A 22,085-nucleotide genomic window follows, 5' to 3' on the forward strand; every position below is an offset into this window, starting at 1 on the left:
TATAACTTGATTGGATATCAACTACGTATGACTAAGCAATCGGCATACATACATGCGAAAATAAGTTAAAAATATTAAATGATGTTAAATAATATCTTCCCATTCAAGGCCTTATTTTCAAGAAAATGAAGTTTGAATATGTTTAATCACGAATTGATCTGATATGCGTACATGATACATTTCTAAATTTATTTTTCTCGAAAAAACGAAACATCTTATGAAAAACTATCGTTCCATATTTTTTTATTTACTTTCACATTTCGTTTAAACTGTTGTCGATTATTTACACTTGTTTAGTTCTGAATTAACCAAATTTAAGTATACGTCCCTTGTCCGGTTGTATTACCATTTTCATTCCACCTAGTATTTTATGATTATAATTATATTTGCATTCGCGTACCTTGGGAAATGAACAGTTGTAAATGCTACGCTATATGCTAGATCCTATACATACACATACATGTATTATATGCTATGCTCTATTCGACTACAATAATTGATGGTCTGTTATGCTACAATACTATTCGTGCAATTGCTATTTCTACGATTTTTGCTTAGTTCAATGCCGCAATTATTACAAATGTCAATCGCACTCTGTGTTGTGGATATGGTTAATAACACAGTGATATAAGATCAGACATATCATCATCTTCCGGTCGACGGCAATTATAAACTACGTTTTGGAATATAATTTGCGACATGCCAAATAATAATGAGTCACATAAATGTAAAAAGTGGTAGTTTCTGATAATCATCAATTAACAAAAAAGCTGGAAGTAAATTTGATTGTTGTATTTGTTTTACAATAGTTTTTTAATTGCGCTTAATATTAGCGAAAATTTATAAAAAATTACCTTAATATTTTTGGAACTCGTATAGTCTGTGAATTATGACTAATACAATTCATAATTATATATAACATTAATATTACATGAATATACGAGTGTACAATAATGGTGTATTGATTATGTACTACAGATTCTATATGCAATTGTAATTGTGTAATGGTTGCGATAAATTCAGGGGCAAAAATGGAGATTGGTAAATGCATGATCTTCCTTAACATATGTTGACAAAGCAGTATGTGGTTAAGAAAAGAAATTTACATAACAAGTCATGTTTATTTTGTATTTCGTCTGGGTTATACATAATTTTGTCTAATTCTTCTACTGTAATATATTTGGAAATATCGATCTTATTTTCATCTGCAAATTCAGCAAATAGCGTTTTATACCTTTTCCTTCCTTCAAAAATAAATATGTGACAGTATATTTATTTTGTAAATGTCTACAGTAAAATAGAGCTGGTCGTTTCATAAACATGTAGAACGAGTGAAATTATTTTTAACTGACTTTTTGTGCAATAGTTCTCAATTACGCAATCGTCGATAAAAAATAAACGCCGTCGTGCTATTAGTTGAAGATTGATCTACGACATCGAGGAGGGCGCTTAGATCGTATAAGCCGAGAGTAATCAGTACACAGTGAAAATGGCGCCGCTTGAGTGAAGGTGGGTGATTCTGTGCGTGCGTGTGTCCGGAAAGTGCGTGTTTTCGGAAATGTGGCAGGATCTGGACGGTCTGGGGGGTGCGGGAGTAAATTCTGGTGCTCACCAGCTCGACCAGTTCGGCACAACGGGTAAGAACATTTTCAATAAGCCTAATTTATCTGTCTCTATGTACGTAGCAACCTGGCAAAAATCTAGGTTTTCCCTGTCAGAGCGCACGCGCTCTCTCTCTCTCTCTCTCTCTCTCTCTTTCTACTTTTCCATTGTGTACATCTCGTAAACAAAACGAAATTTTCTTTTCCTCGAGAAAATCTAAGGGATTCGTTCAATTCTGATTCTCGTCTCGTAGCATCTAACTGTCTGATAAAGAGTTATAAAACGTTCGAAATTTTTTGAACGTATACCTTCCATCTGTCAACAAAAATGCAGCTTCTCGTAGCATTAAAGAGAGAGACAGAGCAAAGAAGATTGAGCGACCGAGCAAGAGATTTACTGGAATTCGGGAATCTCGCGGAAACAATTTTATACCCATTAGCGATCGATATTGTACGGTACGTGAGAAAAAAAGAGACCTTTCCATGCATTCGTCGTTTCGATATCTTTTTTGTTTACATTCGCGCATCTTGAAACAAAATATCTTGGTGAATCACACGATTACGCAAAACGTCGTATCGCGTGTTATACCTACACGCGTTGGGACGGTCCCAATCTCGTTCGAAATACGATAGTACTGTTATCGCTGCAGCGTCGTTAATGTTGCTGACAATCACGGATCGTAGTATCAAGATCGGCGACGAGATGGTTTCTTAATGTTATGGTATCCATCGAAGGTATTGTATCGAGAGTTAACGGTGTTGCAATTAGGATCTATGAGACCCTTTCTGATTTGTGAAACACGACTATCGACCCCGTTATACGTTCCTCGTGCCATCGACGAAGCAACAGTTTCTAATTGTTCCGCTCGACCACGTAACCTAGCCTAATCCGAACGGCGCGACTTTCCGTTCGTCGCGCGAAAGGAAGAGGTTAGCGTACCCGTTCGAATTACATAACCTCGCGCGGAGGTCGAGACACGGGATCATACGGTACCCTTGCGACGTAGCGCAGGTGGCAGAACGCATTATGAATGGCGTATGAAACGCGGTGCACCATTTCCTTCTCCTTTTCTCCTTCCTCCGTCGTTCTTCTGTTGTATTTTCATGTTTACGCTCACTCGGGAAACGAGCAAATTATACGCCACAGTCACCTTATTAACTTCCGACACTCATTCGCGTTTTATTATCCCCATGATCGTGTCATTCCGATTCAAATTTATCACGGTATGTTACTTCTTTGAAATTTCTCTTCTGCACCATCGTTTAATCGCTCGATTTTTGTTCCTTTTTATTAGGGCTTAAATTATAACGGGTACGCGCCTAACGTTCGAAGGAAGAAGCGCAACCTAAGTTCGTGATGCTTAAAGGTTAACGCTTTGAGATTCTAGTGGTAGTATTTTTGCCGTAGCATTTAAATTGTTCGAGCGTCGTCGTTAATAATACTATTCACTTGTACAAGGTGTTCCGTAATTACGGTACGACTAACAAGTTGAACGACCTTCTATTCGACTAAACAAGTAAAGAAGCATAAAACGATATTTCAAAACTTTGGAAAATTCTTTTACCTAAAAACGATGTGTCAATGAATTCTGTGTAACTTCAATTCGATACGAAGTTACTTATATACGATACATCCTTATATTTTTATCAATCCTCTGTGATCGATATCTCGTCTTATTGCTCATTCTTTTTTTAAAAACGATCGATGCGATGAAGAATGCGTGTCTACTGTTACGTGATTGTATGCATTGATCTTACACACGCATGACTGGAGTGCTAATTATAGGGACGAAAGTATCCTAAGAATATAACGAATAATGTCAATCTATTATAATGATCCTGCATTAGTGAAGCAACATATTCGTTTTTCGCGTACGGTATACATAAGTGTTTCTAATAAAAAAATATATTCAGGGTGGTAGGTAATTGGTGGTACAAGCGGAAAGGGGGTGATTCTACGCAAAAAAAGAAGTAGAAAATATAGAATAAAAATTTTTTTTTTCTTAAATTTTTCCATAGAGACAACGATCTACAGTGAGATTCGTTATAACGTGCCGCACGCGTACCGAGCGAAAATTCAAAGTCGATTTTCTCGAAAACAAAGCCTCAAACGAAAAATTTGTATTCTATATTTTCGACTTCTTTTTTCGCGTAGAATCACCCCCTTTCCGCTTGTATCGCCAGTTACCAACCACCCTGTATATTTACTTTCAAGTTTCATTGAGGATAAAAACATTATAATTTGGGCAACGGTCAATTACTCGCATATCGTTCAGCTACAAATATCGCTCGAACGATGACGAAATGAAAAAAGATATAGCAGCACGTATGATTTCGATGACAATAGATGAAAGTTTTGCAAAAAGCGGTTCAAGGTTTTTATAATAAAAGCTACTTATTTGCCACTTGTTCCCCTTCGAAGTCTAATCCTATTTGCGTTTATTCAGTGCGTGTACCACGACCCCAGCCTTAATTCGAAAGACCTATTTTTAGATCTGTCGTTAAATTGCTTCTAATGAGGCCCCTTCCTCGGCCTGACTGGCATCGAGGATGCGCTATTGTGTTCGAACGCTGCTCCAATCGAGACCGGTTGTCGTCCAATCAAGTTCACGATCAATTATTAATCGTTCGTATCTGTTTGTTTAATTGATTCGCGATCGAGCTTCTGTCTCCCTTTTGTACGCCGACACGTTACGAGACCGAAGAATGGAACACGTGTAAGTCGTTCGTGAGTAACAAGCATATCTGTCATTCAACGGTTTAGTATAAATTGACGTTAGAACAAAACACTCGTAAGGTGTATCTAAATATACCACGTACTTAGAGTGCTATTAATAAAATTACAACCAAAGTGATATGGTAGAAATAAACAGTCGTTTATGTAATGTCATAATCACGTTCCTGTGTTCGTTGTAAATGAATCTTCGATTCTCAAACGAATGCTCGAATCTATCAAAGGTATCGTGCAAACGAGCAAAAGAAGATATTAATTTGATTTGAAAACGTTGGATAGTATTTCTAACAAATCCCTTGGAAAAAATACTACCCAAGTATTACTATCTAAGTGTAATAATTGCGAACATAAAATATGCAAAATTCGCCATTCTGACGAATTCGATGATCCTAGCGTTACTAGACAATTTTCGTTGCTTCTTTGTCTGGACTAAATACGATAGGAAAGCCGTAATCTTCTTTGTAATTAGTTTCCTCAAAGTACAAAGTACATTTTCTTTTTCCACGTAGTTTACGACAAGGATGACACGATTTGGAATCTACTAAATTTTTGGCATTTTTTCATCGACGAACGTGCGTTGATATTGATTTGATTTTATAACTGATTTTCTTCGAAACAATGGGAAATGCAACATTTGCCGAACTGTGTTACTTTGCCGTTAATGTAAGACGTTTACGCGAACAAATTACATATCACAGTTGCATAGCAAAAGAAAGTGCACGTAATAAGATTGCTCTTTTTTGTTGCGCAGAATTGACGCCAGAACACCAGAAGATTCTAATAGACATCAGGCGAAAGAAGACGGAGCTGCTACTCGAGATACAAGTGAGTCAATTGCCCTGTTTCTCTTGCCCTCTTCTTCTTCGCGATTCTGTTCTAGCGACTCTGCCTGTATAAGCGAAACGGTGTCGTGAGAAAGAATTTTTCACAGTTTTATCCGATATCTCGCGTACCGAAATTTTACAATATTTCTATCGTTCTGCTTGTTATCCGTTCGTGTTATTTGTTTGCCCGCGAAGAACGTGCCCTATCGAGACCTAGTTTATTCGATTTTTTGGCTGTGTTATCAAGCTGAGATATTTAATGGGAAAATATTCGACGTCGGTAATTTTTACTATATAATAATACTCCTATTCCCATTTTGCGTTTAATTCTGTAATAATGATGCATCCTCAATGAAACTTGAAAGTAAATATACAGGGTGGTTGGTAACTGGCGATACAAGCGGAAAGGGGGTGATTCTACGCGAAAAAAGAAGTCGAAAATATAGAATACAAATTTTTCGTTTGAGGCTTTGTTTTCGAGAAAATCGACTTTGAATTTTCGCTCGGTACGCGCGCGATATGTTATAACGGATCTCACTGTAGATCGTTGTCTCGATGGAAAAATTAAAAAAAAAAAAATTTTATTCTATATTTTCGACTTCTTTTTCCGCGTAGAATCACCCCCTTTCCGCTTGTCCCCCCAGTTACCAACCACCCTGTATGAATACGTATATATGTATGCTATACCTCCTTCTCCAACATTCAACAGATTTCGAATTCATTTCGAATACAAATTTTTCGTTTGAGGCTTTGTTTTCGAGAAAATCGACTTTGAATTTTCGCTCGGTACGCGCGCGATATGTTATAACGGATCTCACTGTAGATCGTTGTCTCGATGGAAAAATTAAAAAAAAAAAAATTTTATTCTATATTTTCGACTTCTTTTTCCGCGTAGAATCACCCCCTTTCCGCTTGTACCACCAGTTACCAACCACCCTGTATAATATATGATGATACGATGATGATATATAATAACATTGTTGACCTCCTTCAGAAGTTAACGGGCTTGAGTCTTTTTCTGTTACGGTTTATTGGTAAAGAATAATCAATTTCTTTTCGCACAAATTTACTTATATTCACCGTTTAAGAAACTTTTTCAATTTTCTTCTATTTAATCTAAGTAAATTTTCTATTATCCTTCTTACCTTTCTACTATTGCTCCAAGAAGTAAAGTGTTTTATTCGATGTATTTTACCGTGCAGAAGAAATGTCTTATACAAAATAGTTCTGTACGAGGCAACAATAACTCAACAATAGCACAATAATGATATAGAAGTAGAAGATAGAAGTATCGGAAGAAAACACTACAAACAGAAAGGATACTGATCGCCGCTTGTTCAGCAACTAAAGGAATGGATAGGAAATGTTAACATACGTACAAGTAGCAAAACGTATTATTGTTTCACTCACATTGACATACATTAACATCAACGCAAAGAAGTTACTGATTGATTTTAACAGATTGCACTCGGAAAAGCAATATGCTTTGTCATATATATAGGAAGTCGTAGATTCGATTGGTAAACGTCAGTGGCTACAGCGAGCAAACTGCCAATCGATATTAATAATAAATCGGTCTTAAGATATTTTTTCACTGACAACCTTCGTCCTCGTACGTATTTCATATAGTTGCCATTTGGTAATTTTCGTCGCGCAAGTTGTATCTTTTGTAAGAAGCGAATTTTGCTGGCAACGAATCAAACGAATTTCGAACTCGTTAAAAAAAAAATCGCATGTCCGATGTATCGTGCCCTTGTTACGTTTATTACAGTTAGCCTACGGAAGCTGATGCTGTGCATTATCACGAACAATAAACGTGACCGCGTTAGAACAACGATTCAGTTTCTCAACTGGCTCTCTTATCGTAATAAACAAGAAATGATCTCACTTGTCACTATCAGTTTTGCTTCATCGGTAATTCGTGCTCCGTTCCGAAGTGTTTCTTTCAATAATAATCGCGATAAGGGGACGAATGAAAAGGGAGCTTGGGGCTGTGAAGTATTCGTATATTTCCGGGGAAAGATATCCATCGACTTTTGCCATGCCTCGTACCTTGGCCAGGTGTCTCGGGGTCTTCTCGATGTATCGTCAGCTGTTGTCGTAGTCTGGGAATTTTCGACGGATAGAAAACAGTGAGTTGGAAGTCTGAACAGGTCGTTTGCTTTTTGAATTTACCACCTTCCGACAGAATTATAATTAAAATGATAAAGTGAAAATATGTAACTCGCGAAACATATACAGGGTGGTTGGTACAAGTACAACTGATTGTACAAGCGGAAAGGGGGTGATTCTACGCGAAAAAAGAAATCGAAAATATAGAATACAAATTTTTCCTTCGAGGCTTTGTTTTCGAGAAAATCGACTTTGAATTTTCGCTCGGTACGCGTGCACTTTATCGCGTCTCGTTATAACGGATCTCACTGTAGATCGTTGTCTCGATGGAAAAATTAAAAAAAAAATTTTTATTCTATATTTTCGACTTCCTTTTTCGCGTAGAATCGCCCCATTTCCGCTTGTACCATCAGTTACCAACCACCCTGTATATATATATTTTGAGTAATGGTGAAAAGAAAATATTTCGTTCGAATGAGTAGTGTTTTACCGTATGTTGGAAACTCGGTACATTCTATATGTTTCAAACGATGTATTTTCGCAAACGATAAATTGACCAAACATTCAATGATCGTTAAATTAAATACCAAATCAGGAAAAATTAAGATGCGATTTTCATAATTTCAAGCTGGACTGTGTTTTATTTGTTAATTGAAAAAGAGAGAGAGGGAAAGAAAATTACTCTATTCGATTAAGCGTTCCTGGTCGAACACATAGGTTTTTCCTATAAACGGTTGTTTAACAACAGCTTGAACTATATAGCGAGATAGACGCTCATCGAACATCGGCTCAGAGCAGCTCGTCGCGTTTCTCCGTGTCTATGTGGACGTCCGTTTTGTTACTCGGAGTGCATTGTACCTACGTTTCTCCTTTTAAATGGACGCGCAACCTGCTGTTGTTGTGCGCGCACCGTGTTCTCATTGTGTCCTCCATGGTAGACATAGGTTCCGAGGGAGCGGGAGTCCTCGTCCGCAGACGAGTCTTGGGTAAAGACTGGTCAGGTGCTTTTTTTATCCCCCACGGGTCCATCTATGGAAAGAGGATCTTGGGATCGAGCTTAGACCTCTTCGATAGCTGCGCTCTGAACCGCCCTTAGTCTCGCTCAGGAAAATCCTCCACGCTTCTTTCATCCTATACTCGAAGAAACTCTTCGATTTTTTGAGTTTCTTTATCGTTTTTTCATTACTTTTATTTTTTTTTTTTTTGTTTGTTGTATTGTTGCTGAATATTTAAGGAATCAGAAGACGAGGATTAAGTATTTTCTGAAATTAATTCTAAGTTCTAATTGCGAAGAAAACTGTAATGTTGTTATAAGCACATTGTTATGCCAGATTTCGTAGACAGAAAAACGGTTTTTAGAAAAAGGGAAAGATTGCATGATACGAAAATTGGTCAAACTACCACGAGTTGATCGAATCGTAATGTCATACGAGTCAACTAAAAGGAAGTTTATTAGGGAATAGAAAGAGCCGATTCGTTGGCAGCAGTTACTTAACGTTACACTTTAAAGAGCCAAAACCCATGATATAGATCATAGTCATAGATTGTTTCTTTTCTTATTCAGTCTGGCTTACCTGTGCTTCTCCTGTCCTCTTCTGTCGGTAACAATAGACTTCTTATACGTTTCCTTTGCACTTACCGCGCGGCAAACCGTTATTTCTCGAGGGAGGAAGATCTATAACACCGAGGAAATTGAATAGACGTCGGAGTGCTTTGTAAGGGAAACTCATTACGAAGGGAAACTGGCTCCAATGACTTCGGTGGAGACTTAAAACGAACACGGGAATGCAACGAAGTAGGCAGCTTTGAAGTACCGTTGGACGGATTGTGCTAGACAATTAGCAATGTTCAATTAGTAATCGCGATTGTCGTCCGAGTGATTACCGCTGCCTTGTCAGATGGCAGTATGCACCAGTTCCTGCAACTTGAAATATCAATTACGACGTAAAATGAGGTCGTGTCTTATTACGTGAAATGTTTATCGTGAATAGCAATATAGTTGATATAAGCAATGAGGATAGTTTATAGTTCCGTAGTAATTTTGTAGATCCAATTTTGAAATTTAATATCCAGCTGCAATTAATAATTTGACCGTTTGAATAGGTCTGTAAAAATGAAAAATCTGTGGGACAAAGATTAATGCGTGTCTTTTTTAATAATGATAAGTTTAATAACAAATGTTTGAATGGTAATGTAGCCGTTACTAGATTTCTATGTTATCGATTGCTTAAGTTCACAGTCACGAACCATGAGGGCGCCACATACGCAATTCTATCTTATGTTTGTAAACATGAATTCTAAACTTTCTTTTTTCTTTATTATGTAAGACAGTCTGAAGTCGTGATATTAACTGACTTTGAACACAGGTCATCAAGTTCATTCGAACAATTCTCATATACACGTATGTTATCAATGAGTAACGTAAATAATTACCTATCGTTTGTGTTCCTTATTTAGTATGAAATATGAATGGAATATTCCCTTTACATAAGAAAAATATTGTATCTTAATTTCTAAATCAGTATTTCGCAAACTATTAAAAGACACGAAAAATATTTTAACCTCATATGTATTTGCATGTAAACATCGATGAGAGTTCATAACCTCTAATATCGAATCTTAAATATTTTTTTGCACAAACTTCCCATAATTCACAATGTGTTTCATATTGTATGTAATTTTGATAATTACATTCGAGCATAAACAAGACACGTTGTTAGCTGCAATAATGTTTCATAGAGGGCGAATCGAATGATTTTCTTTTTTATCCGTAGTTACGTTGGTGGGCATCGTGTTTACCTTATGGTCGAACAAATGACCGATTGCCTAAAAATTCTTGACTGCTATCTATCTTTGGCGCTTGGCACGCGCGCATATCTGCCTTCACAAAAATTCCAGGATGTCGTCTTTATGATAAAACGTTTCCGTGATAATTGATAGGCTTCTCGTTTACTTATACATCTCGTATATTTTCTATAAAATAACAAACGCTTGCGCGCATGCGCATTTCATATTACGACGCTTCCGAGAGAAAAGGTAAATATCGAAGAATATAGAGTAACGTTAAAGTTTCCGACGTCGGGAATTAATCTATTAACACTGTCCCCATAAACGAGTAATTGATTTTGATCGACCTAATTAAAAAGTTTGATGGATGAATTTCTTCATGCTAGTGAGGTCGAGGAGTACCAACGATATTGACGTATAGCATCGAGTTTTTGGTAGTTGCCAGAACCAAGTTCTCGAGCATTATGATCGAACATTGATTTAGTTCCTGCAAATATTTACAAAACATAACACACGTGTGTAGTCTACTTATCAATATCTATTTATTTCGTACGGAGATCTGTATCATTTTCTAAGCATCTTACCGATCGAAACTGAGAAATTAGCCACGAGGAATCTCGATAAACATCTCCCTCCGATTAAGCTACTATTGACATTTCGCGGGTTTCATCTTTTGTTTAACGTAATTAAACGTAAATCAAGGTATCGTTCAGTCGCGATAACACTCGTAGGGGTTCTCAGCGTAACCCGCAACAAGGTTGCAGTTATCAACAAAGGATTCGGTACGATACGCGTCACGTGTCGCGTTACGTTCCCTTTCAGTTCCAATTACGGAGACATCGGTGCGCTGGTAGATATCGATTATCCCTAACCTTTTCATCGTTTTCGTTTCTATTGATCTCGCGCGTACGCCTTTCATTCAACGTGTTCCACGGAGCAATAGACGGGAACGAAGTAAACGAGTGTAAACACGATCGGCAAAAGAGAAAAAAGAGAGTCGACTAGATATGTAATCGGTAAAGTCGCATGCTGAATATCCTCAGTGTTTCTTGCGCTCGTCGGTCTTCCTAAATGGATTTAATCGATCTAGCGGTCCGTCGTCTGATCCATGTGGATCCTGACTCTCGACATCCATGACGTCAAGCTCTCGTTGTGGCGGCGGACGAGGATGGCTCTGCTGCTGCTCGTACTTCGTTATCTGGTTCTGCCCTGGCAAACGAGCTCGAAAGGTGAATTTCGTTCTGATAAAGCTTGTTTGGATACGATTTCCTGGTGCTCGTTTTATGATGTGTGTGTGTCTGGTTTTCCTATTGACAGCGTGTTTTCAACGTCATCACTCTACTGTTTCTATAATTTTTGTTTTGTTCAATATTAATTGCGAAGGAAGGGCAAGTTTATATCTTTTAGTCTAATTTTGATTACTAATCCATCGAGCGTATTAAAATCGGTCTGAAATCGATTGCCATCCAAGGTCACGGTTTTGACCTTTCAAAGGATCAGAAATAATCTTATTTTTCGAACTTCGACTTAAAGATCATGCTCTTTTGTATTGAACTTTTATATCAATTCGATATGGAATGATGATTGTCCGTGGATCTTGATCGGCAAGTTGATTTCGGACGAATCGTGTCAGCTTTAGCTATTGCGTTAAATAACAAAACATGAGGACGAAGTATTCAAAGATATACGGAGACAAAGATGATGCAAGAGTCAATCAGTGACGATCGTATTGACAATTGAAATCGATCTGGAAACGAAGCAGCGAACGATTAAATCATAAATATTTGGCTAACTTTGAGGTCGTTCTCGAAGTTGCTTATTACTCTAGCGATGTAAATAGAATCGTTCGCCGTGATTTCCGCGCGTGCAAGAATGACGAAAGTCTCGTGCAATCGCATCGGCAATTATCATGATATCACAAAATCTTAACACATATCGATGCATCTATCCCCGAAAATGTTTTAATTAATTTCTACCTTATACCTATATTTATTTCGACTCCCTTCCAAGCATTCTAATCTCATTGTTGCTTATTTAACATATTTGAAATGTGAGATAAAAACGGACGAACCTAAACGTTTCGGTTTGAAAATAACCGTGTACCACTGGCGTTTGTTACAAAGTCATGTTAGTAGACCTGTTGATTTCAGCGTTCTTCGTTGACCGATTCGTGCAGAAACGTACTTAGAAAGTTCAATTTGCACGCGTCTCGGCCACGGAAAATATGAAAAGCGAGGAATGGGAATCGGGTCAGTGGGCCTCGAAGCGACTGCTGCGATTTTATTAGCCGCGATGGATAGTGAATACCGAGGAAAAAAGAACTCATTTTTCTCCCACCCCCCGCGATATCTCCGGCTCATCTCGCGTCCGATTCTTTCCGATTTCTCTATACCGTAGTTTCAAAAACTTTCCCTCGACTTCGCTCGCTCTTGGAAAGTCGCCACTTTCGATTTTCTTCTAGGTAACCGCAAAATTTTGCTTCACGCCTCGTTGCCTGTTGTAATTTCGAAAAAATAAAATTGGCAAATTCGTGTACCGAAGATCGAAGTTTCTAGAATCAATTGCAGTGGATCGTACGTGATCGAACGTTTATACATCGATCGAATATTTCCTAGGTTCCAAGACATTTGAGTTTCATGCAAATTGCGTATCACTGCAGTTAATGGGTTTAAGATAGATTATCAGCGTAATGCGAAAAGAAAGATTTCGTAACTTTAGTTTGTTTTCACGAAACGGGGCAAACGAGGCTGATACGATCGTTGCACTCAAAATGCCGTATGCAAATCAGTCCAAGTGCCTCCTTATCGTTGCTCGCATGTTCTTTTATTTCTAACTGCGGTTAGCTGTATCGTTTCCATTAATAATTTGTTCCCAGATTACCGAGATTGATTACGTAACGTGATGTAACAGTTTATTTTATTTAGAATTTTCACTCTCTCTGATGGGTCGTAAGAAAAGTCAATATTAAGAGAGTAAAAGAATGAAAAAAATTATCGCGTAAAGATCTTTCAATCGAATACCGTTATTCGAGGAATTCGCACAAAATCGAATGTCATACGACGTGACACGAAGCGTGTCTTCCGTAGCTGAAGAAAATTAATTTGTCTCGATGTTGATAATATTCACGTATGATACATGGCTCTGAAGCAGTAGAACAGCTGCGCAGAAAATAATTATTTTGCAAACTACTCGCTGTTCGAAGCAATCGTATTACACCTTTGATGGAGCATTTCCTCGATCTCAAAACTTCAGAAGAAAATAGGAATTTCTTGCTGTTGATCGACGTAAAGTTAATAAAGTTGTGTATGCATGAAACTACGTTACCATCGGAGGATGTGATTGCAATCAAACGTGTCTATTTTTACTTGTGAATTGAATAGCTCGACGACGACGACGATATGATTACTTCCGAGAAATTGTATTGCGCCATGGTGCAAGAAATTATTCGTACAACGAAGGTCGTTCGAAGATAGAACTCCATTGATCGAGTAAAATAAAAGAGAAGAGGGAACTGTTTCTCAAAAAATTAAACAGCATTCAAAAATATGCGAGAAAGGTTTTTCACAAGTTCTGACATTTTTCTTAAATTCACGAGTCACTTTAGCGAAGTCGTTTCTTTTGATGCCCATTTAATGCGACCGCTTAAAAGAGAATAAATCGTCAAATTACAGTGACAAGCATCCATGGAGGAAGCTTGACATATCAATGCAATAACTAGTAGATGTGCTTCGCGGTAACGCTAATAGGTAACGTGAGTCATAGGGCGTATCCTTTCGCGCGTATAATAATTTTCACGATATAACAAAACTCTAAATTACATCAGGACTGGATTGATGCATCGATCGTACAAACTGGACTACGTTCGTAGTAGCCTACCTTCTTCAACAGAGACTGAATCAAAGCTAATGGCCAGTTCGGTTAACAAGTTCGTGGACGGGTCTCTTGGCATATTATTAGTCGATATTCTTATTCTATTGTACCGTATTAGTACACAGACCTCGTGCAGATTCAGCTTCCCACGGTGATCAATCCACGGACATATCTGAATCATGCAGCGAGGTCAAGTCAACGTTAAAACGGCAGGAGATAAAAAGAATTTAATTAGGAAAAAATGTAATGATCTTGAATGATGCATCACGTGATGCATGTGTCTTCTCCGAAAGTGGAGACGTTCCAAATGTTTCAAGGTCGCCTCTATTTTCTTAAATGGAACTCTACATTTTGTCATACGTCGTTCGATGCATTTTTTAATTCTCTACGAAAAAAGCAAAATAATAAAGTAAAATAATATTAAAAAAGATCACGGATTTGTATACGTAATTTTATATCGGCTAGGAATCGTTCTGGGAAATTTAATGATGTATCTGGAGGTGGGAACTATGACGAGTTCGTGATGGAACGCGAGCAACAGCGAACCCTACATCGTTGACCGGCATATGGCATCCCCTGGGACTGAAAGAGCAAAATTCATGACACTCGTGCGTGCACTTTCGTCGAGTAACGACACCCGCTTGCTGGTATCGTGATTTCGTGGAATTATTTAAACCTGTGAAATTGCTTGTTAATGGATCATTAACAGTGTAACGCCTGCGCGTTGCTTTTATTGAGAAAATAGACTCGTTTGTTTTGTTGTTTTCTGTCGGTTAGATTGTGTCCTCGATTATCGCATAACTGGGAATCTTGCCAGCGGTAATCACTTTTACCATTCGAATTACCCTCCTCTTGAACGCACTTTTATTCATCCCGAACCTTTTTACTTTGTTTTCCTTGGATGTCTGTTCTATTATTATTTCGTCGTTGTAATTGAGATTGACGACTGAAAAACGTATACCCAGAAAAAATAAAAACGTGTATTTCTCGTTTTACCAAAGCTTCGCTTCGGACGATAAACTTTTTATTCGTTCTTTCTCACCGTTTTGTTACCTGTGTTTGATTGAATCTTTTCCTTACTCGCATTGCATCAAAATAAAAAAGCGTCTCGCTATAAATAATGTGATATAAATAATATGTATTCTGAGACGCGCTATACGTACATTCTCATTATTCCATTGTACGTACATGTCTGTATGCTAGCACAATCGATACTTGAAAACCATTCAGTACAAATCGGAGAAAGAACCATCTCGTTTGTTACGTTTTCCTATTCCATGCAATCCATGCGTATGCAATTTAGAAAATATCGAATTGCGAATTCTGGTCAAATACAGTGCGAGTCGAGCAAAACAAATCGAGGCAAGTTTGGTGAGGGGCGTGCGCGCGCATCTGCGTAACCGTCACGCGATAAACGCGTGCACGCCTGGTTAATCGTCTCGTCCCGTTCACGATGCAGCTGTAGCAGGTGCAACGACGACACGTCGTTGAATCGCGTTTAAACACGGTGATCGAATCACCGATTCGATCACTCCAAGGAGATATCGTTTGCAAATGCGAATGAACGCCTGTTCGCTGCTTCGCAATATTGGGCTGTGCGCGTAATCTGTTTCTCGTTCGATTTTTCGTCTCTGGTTAGAGTGGGGAAAGAATCGTCAGCCGATAAAGAAGAGAGCAAACAAAGTCGAACGTTTCTTCCGTTCGTTTCTTCTAGCCGTGAATCGTGAATCACGCGGATGGAATTCAATTCTTTTTTGCGACGAGCAGATTTCGTGATCAGCAATTCGGCAATGAATTCCTCTTTCTCTCTGCGTTTCGTCCCACGACGATATTTATCAGCCCCGTAGTAGTGGAATCCGAATTAGAATAGGAACACGTCGTTATTTACGAATAGGATACGCGTCTGAGAAACGGTGAATTATGCGATGTTTTGATTTGCATTGTAATTCCGTCGATAGAGCTGCTAGCGGTTTTATTCGATCTACAGCTTCGGCTTTCCGGGTCATTTCCCAATTACGCAGTAATTAATCAACGAGCTATATATTTAGTTGCTAACTATTGGAGAAGCGCGTCACTTGTCCACACCAGCGCGCATTTTCGTATTTTTTTCATTAAGATGGATAATAGCGAGCGAGATCTATGTGAGTTATATTTGATAATTTTCGCAGCATACGCAAATTATATTGCTGACCGTTGAACCAACGGGGCCGAAGAAACGATAATCCGCGTCCGAATGAACCCCACTTCGTTATTTAATTTAAAATTTTTTATCAGTGTTTTTTAATATGCTTGATGCGGTTCAATGGATACTTGACGTCGAATTCGATAGCAAGAAGCAAAAGGAGCTTCGTCGAGTATCATGTTTTTCGCGGGAACGTTCTATGTTTAATTTTCAATTTTGTCATCGTAATATGTACATATTAATATGTAGAAAAGCGTAATCGTTCGATAAAATTCCGTTCCAATGGACGAGATGGCTACTTTAAATAGAACCGTACATTGACGTTCAAGCGAGTGCTGTATATAGCTACGCGAAATAGCGTGGTAACCTAAGTAACGTGAAAGTTAGGTGAAATAATTTGTCGAAGAAGCTCAGACGAGTAGATAAAACGGTCACATTGAACCGTGGCCTGTCAACGCCCTGCTCGACACTCAAGCGCCTCCAATTGATAAGCAGTCGGCGAAATTTCAGCCTGTCTCGTTCTCGGAAGCATTCTTTTCACGATCTTCGGCAAGTATGCGTGCTAGAGTGTCTACTTGGTGTTGCTTGTATGTTCAACGTTCGAATGAAGTATTCCTAGAAATACAACTTACAATTTTAGCCGATTACGATATATGTATATATATATATTCAGTGGACACTTTGAAACTATAACTTTTTGACAATACATTCAAAAATTTCATCTCGAACAGAGTCTATTTCTTTCTTTTTTTTTTTTTTCTTTTGATTTATGCGAACCTGGTGCAATGAAACTCGGAACATCCTTGCAAAAAATATAGCTCGCCATAAAAAATATCTATCGTTCTTCAAATATCGATCTTTCGAAAAGCACTGCTCTCGGTATATTGTAGCGCGTTAAAACGACCGAAATTACGTTGCTGAAGTCTTTTGGTAACGAGGAGATACTGCATCATGCAATTGAGAAATTCCCGCGGTCCGCGCGCCTGCGTTCGCTGCCTTTTTAAACCGTACTTCGCCCATGAAGAGTAGGATCGGTTTGACCTCATACGAGAGCCACCGCAAACGTGGTATAGTGTACAGGCTGCTCCTTGCAATTGGAGTGGCTCGTACTTCATTTTCGCGATGAACGGAAAAAAACCCTTGGCAGAAAAAAGAATGAAACCGTAGATCGATTCAGAAAAATTCAAGTTGTATCGGTTTTATTTCTTCCGTAGGTGGATTTGTGCAAGATGCAACCTTGTTCGTTTTCTATTCTCATGCTGCGTACGTCCGCGATTGTGTATCGCGCGTAAAAGAATTTTTAATTAAATTGTTCTTTACATAAAAATTTCCATGCACTTGAGAAAATAAACAAATCATGGAAATGAATACTTCGTGAAAAACAAAGGTCAATGTGATTAATTGGGATTCACGTATCTGCATGTTTCTGCGCATTATTACTGTATACATATTTACCAAGCAGCTAACCGATAGAACGTATTTAACGTTTTTAATTTAGTATTGTTTTATTTCTTATATTTTAAATATATGAATAAGCGATTCATCAAACGATTCTAATAATATTTTCTATGCATTTATCTTTATTTAGAAGAAAGCTATAAGTTATACCAGTTACGAGAATCAGCCTGTATTCGCACACGCGTGACTGAGTTCACGATGCGTCCACCACGAGGCGCCAGCGCGTTTCCAGCGCGACCGTTTACTCTAGCTCGCTGTCGCGAGTCGCACGGCAGCCGCTGCGTGAGGCAGATCGTTCTTTATCCCGCAACATTACGATCTCAGCTAACCCGATACAATCGCGGTCTCCGGTCAAAATTACGCTGCTTTCGTTGTTGTTATCGGAGAGAGTCGACTTTAAGAAGATAAAACGATCGTGCGACAGTGTTTTTTTCTAAATCTCGCGGAAGCTTTAAATTGCTCGTATCATCTCGCGTGACTACTGTCATTCCAACTTATCAGAGTTTATCGATGTTAAGTGATAAATAAGGTTTAGTAAAAAATTCTACACTTCAGACTCTTACTTCGTTCACCGATATTTTCATCGATAGACGAGTGAACATTATTTGATCAGGAATTCCGAGACGTTTTTCGAAATTTTAGATGCGTTTATTGATAGATTATCACGTGTAGTGGTCAATACGCATCAGTGAAACATCGATCGTGGATCGATCGGAAGATACTAATTTTGAAGGAATTGCATTACTGATTCAGGGTCGTTGAACCGTTGAGATCTTTGATCTCGCGTGTCGACAGTTTCTTTCGACAAAGGGTCACGTTTACTCGAGTACTCGTAACGCGAGCGATCGTTTCTGATCGCTTTAACGATCGGTTAACGATAGAAGCGTATGTCAATGTCACCCTCGAGATCGAACGGCTACAGTGTCGCATGCAGCGCATGGTGTCAGAAAGTGTGGTTAGGTTGTTCCTGAAAGTATCACGGTTCGGGAGAAGTGAAGGGGGCCGAGTGGAACGAATTCCATTGGTTTGTGAAGTTTGGCAACGCGAACTCGGTGCCAAGCATGATTTTCACCGGCAGGTCGGTGGACGCCCTCGACGAAGTTCGCGGTAGCAACGTGCAGACGGACAACCGTCGGGACGTTAGCGCCGTCGCCATAGCCGCAGGATGGTTTTCCAGTTTGCGCAGACCCGGCAAAAGGAACAAGAAGGGCTACCAAAAGCAGGCCAAGAGCACATGGGACCTTAGCACATTATCTATGGTTAGTTGAACGTTCTGTCTGGCTGCTCTTATATCCCTCGAACGATTTACGTGTCCCACTTGAAATTCCCTTACACGTGCCTTGCTCGATTTGGCAGCAGCGTATTTTCCAAAACTTTTTTATTTTATCAAACATACGATTTATCTTATTTATCTTCATTTATATTTTCTTTTATTTACATTTACGTGCGAATAAACGAAAACAACGTGCAAATATTCATTGGTGCGCTTTGTGTTTACAAAGGGTTTTTAGAAACTCCCGCCTATTTCTGAATCGTAAACACCGGCTTTGATCATCGAAGTAAGTACGTACATATATCGCTACACGATAACGTGAAACTCAATATGCGCATGAAGTGCAGTCGAATCATAGTCAGCGATGTCAACATCTCTTCTTAACATTCTTCTTTGTTTATTTACCTTCTTGAATACGCGAACAGCTCCTGTCAAGCGTAAAGTCAGTCGATCAGAGAAAATAAGGATATGTCTGTTTAAGTGGCATACGATTCCTGAAAACTTCCGAAAACGATCGCAAGATGGTGAATTTATTTGAACAAATGTCAGTGATCAACCGTCGCGTGAAACACCGCGGTAAAATTTTGAGGTTATGCGCGGTTACTTCGAGCGACTGAAACTCAAACAAGAAACTGCGATCGATCGATGTATGTGTCCGATCTCGACGATCGGTAATTGAAAAGCCGCCAAAAGGCGCTTCCTAAATAAATCGCGGACGCTATTAAGAACAGAGAAACGATGTAAAATAAGAGTACGGTGGCGCTCTGGAGTTGGCTGACCAGCCAAATTTATTTCTAGGGACTTAACACTGATGAAGCCAATTCGATGTACACTTACACTCTTGAAACTTGTTTTCATTTCTATAAGAATAAATTTAATTCTACCTCAGTCGACTAATAAAGCATATAACTCATGGAGTATAAATTTTAGGTATTTATGAAAAATTTAGAGTCAGATATAGAACAGAATGTATATATTATAAGAAAATACGTAAAATGTGCAACGTAAAGTACTTGTTATGGTATTTTGAGAGATGAGCGAAACAATTTTTTATTCAATTTTCATTTCTTCAAATTTATCTAAGATGAAAATCTGTGGAATCGCGTGTCTATAATTCCTACGTGTTTACGAATATTACGTACGTGAGAAAAGTGTTTGTAATTTTTGGAGGGAATATGCTCGATGACGTTCGAAGTCGGTAGACGAAATCAGTAAGTCCATCTGATCGCGTTCCGTGAATCAGACTTGTTATTTTCTAAAAAATGCCAAAGTTCTTACGCGCGAACATACACATGAGAAGAAATAAAAGGATGACACGTCCCTATTTTGCATATCGTTTCAACAAGAAGTGTGTAATTTGCGAGACACTAGCGAGACAAAGTAATAGTAGCAACCATAAAAAGAAACGATTTCGAGAATAAATGATTTGACGAAGTGTTGTTTGACAATTGATGTTAGATACACACCACGTAAATAACATTTGTTTGCAATACAAGTAGTATATCTTTGGTGTACCTTGGAGGCTGTACAGCTGACAAAGCAAACTACGCATTTTTTACTTGTCTTATTACATTGCTCTTCTCAACGATAATGCATCACCACGTCGTGTACACAAAGTACAAAGATCAATAAAGTTTCGATAAACGTTTCTACACACCAGTAACAAGGTAAAAGCAGGCTAGTGGAAACTATAGAATTGCATGGCCTTCTGTATTCTTAGGACTGCACTACTGAACCAAACAAATGGGTTCGCCAAAATTTGTATCGTATCTCTGTTGCAAAGGCTGTCTTCAGTTTTGTAATACTTCGTCTAACGATCGTGAATTTTCATCTTTTGATCATAACGATCGTTTCTTTCAACGGGTCTTCGCCGAAATAGTTGTCTTCTTCCGTAAAACAAAAACGTTTCTGTATGAATGAATTAAACGAGTGGAGAACACCGTGTCTTTGTAAACAACGACGTGATTCGATCGTTTACAATGGCACCAGGCTTCTTTCGCATTCCTGACGAAAATATCATTCCATGATGTTTCTGACGTCACGAATCGAAGATCGTACAGACGAACCAAGTCAGGGTGACTTATTTATAGAGAGAATCAGGATACGAATGGATCTTACGCAAATAGACGGCCATTTGATGCAGGGTTGCTTTGATCGTTGAGCTAATCGCAACCCTGCGTTCCATTCTCCCATTCTATTACGCAGCCAATTATAATTATTCTCGATATTTCTTTTGTAATGCCGATAATTATTTTTTTACTTTTTATTTGCTTATAGTGATCAAAAAATTGCTGGTCGTACAGTAACGGATTCGCAGAACCGTAATCTAATTGCATAAGTTGTTAACGAAGTACCAGTAGATAGTTGAGTCAGCTTTTCGTGAAATCGCGATAAAAGGATGATACATCTTTTTTCGATGAGAAAATTTCCCATTTTCGCTTTACTTTCAATATTCTGTTATCGTTACGTAATTTCCATTTGATTGCAACGATGCATCTATTCCCGAAATATTGCGGGACCATTGGCAGACCACCGCCGGCATCTGCCGGCTTCGTATAGCCCTCCACGCTCCGAACGTCCACGCGTGTATATGTCACGCGTATGACCTCGCGGAGCTTGCCTCCTCGCCCTATGGCCTCAAATGGAGAACACGAACCGAAATCCAAGCGGACGATTCGCACGCGAACCAACCCAAGGACGACGCTTTTTCACGCGGGCATTTCTGTCTTTATAAGCATTTCTGTCTTTATACGCGGCTCTGTAACCTCCTCTTCCTCTCCGTGTGCCGGTTCCTTCTCGGAAACTATTCGCCGCTCTTTCAAGTTCCTACATATAATACTTTTCAACCGAAGATACGGACAAGTCGGAGTTATAGGGGATTAGGCGCCTACTTCGTTGCTCTCCCCGATATTTATTGGATTGGCGATAACGAAAGCTCGTACTTTTCCATCTTCCTCTTCTTCTTTTTTTTCTTCTTCTTCATCTCCAGTACCCTGCTTCTTCTCGCGTTAGTAATAACGATAAAAACTCTGTACACTTGCTTTCGCGTACACTGCCCTTTTCTCAAGGCAGGTACGTGATTTAAATGTGACTGTGACCGCAAATTATCGAACCGTCCCTTCACGGTTAATCGTTGCTTGAAAAATCGTTAAAAGTGCGCCTAATAATTTATGCCGCGCCAATTCTCGTCCCTTCATCCTTCTGCCGCGCTCGTGTTATGTCCTTTCTTTTCCTTCCTCGTCCC

The 22,085-nt window shown here is 38.8% G+C and overlaps 1 long non-coding RNA gene across 2 annotated transcripts; it reads left to right on the plus strand.

Moving 5' to 3' along the window:
* Positions 1-1,457: 1,457 nt before the first annotated feature.
* Positions 1,458-18,772, plus strand: LOC112212476. Of its 2 annotated transcripts, XR_004461298.1 has the most exons (4): positions 1,458-1,637; positions 5,087-5,160; positions 11,149-11,287; positions 14,394-18,772. It is a non-coding gene; the product is annotated as an uncharacterized LOC112212476 (long non-coding RNA). The 2 variants fall into 2 exon arrangements; XR_002946302.2 differs by lacking the exon at positions 11,149-11,287 and having other exon boundaries at positions 1,461-1,637.
* The last annotated feature ends 3,313 nt before the right edge of the window (positions 18,773-22,085 follow it).

This window comes from Bombus impatiens, unplaced genomic scaffold (genome assembly GCF_000188095.3).
Source record: "Bombus impatiens unplaced genomic scaffold, BIMP_2.2 scf_0197, whole genome shotgun sequence".
Taxonomy (NCBI): Eukaryota; Metazoa; Arthropoda; class Insecta; order Hymenoptera; family Apidae; genus Bombus; species Bombus impatiens.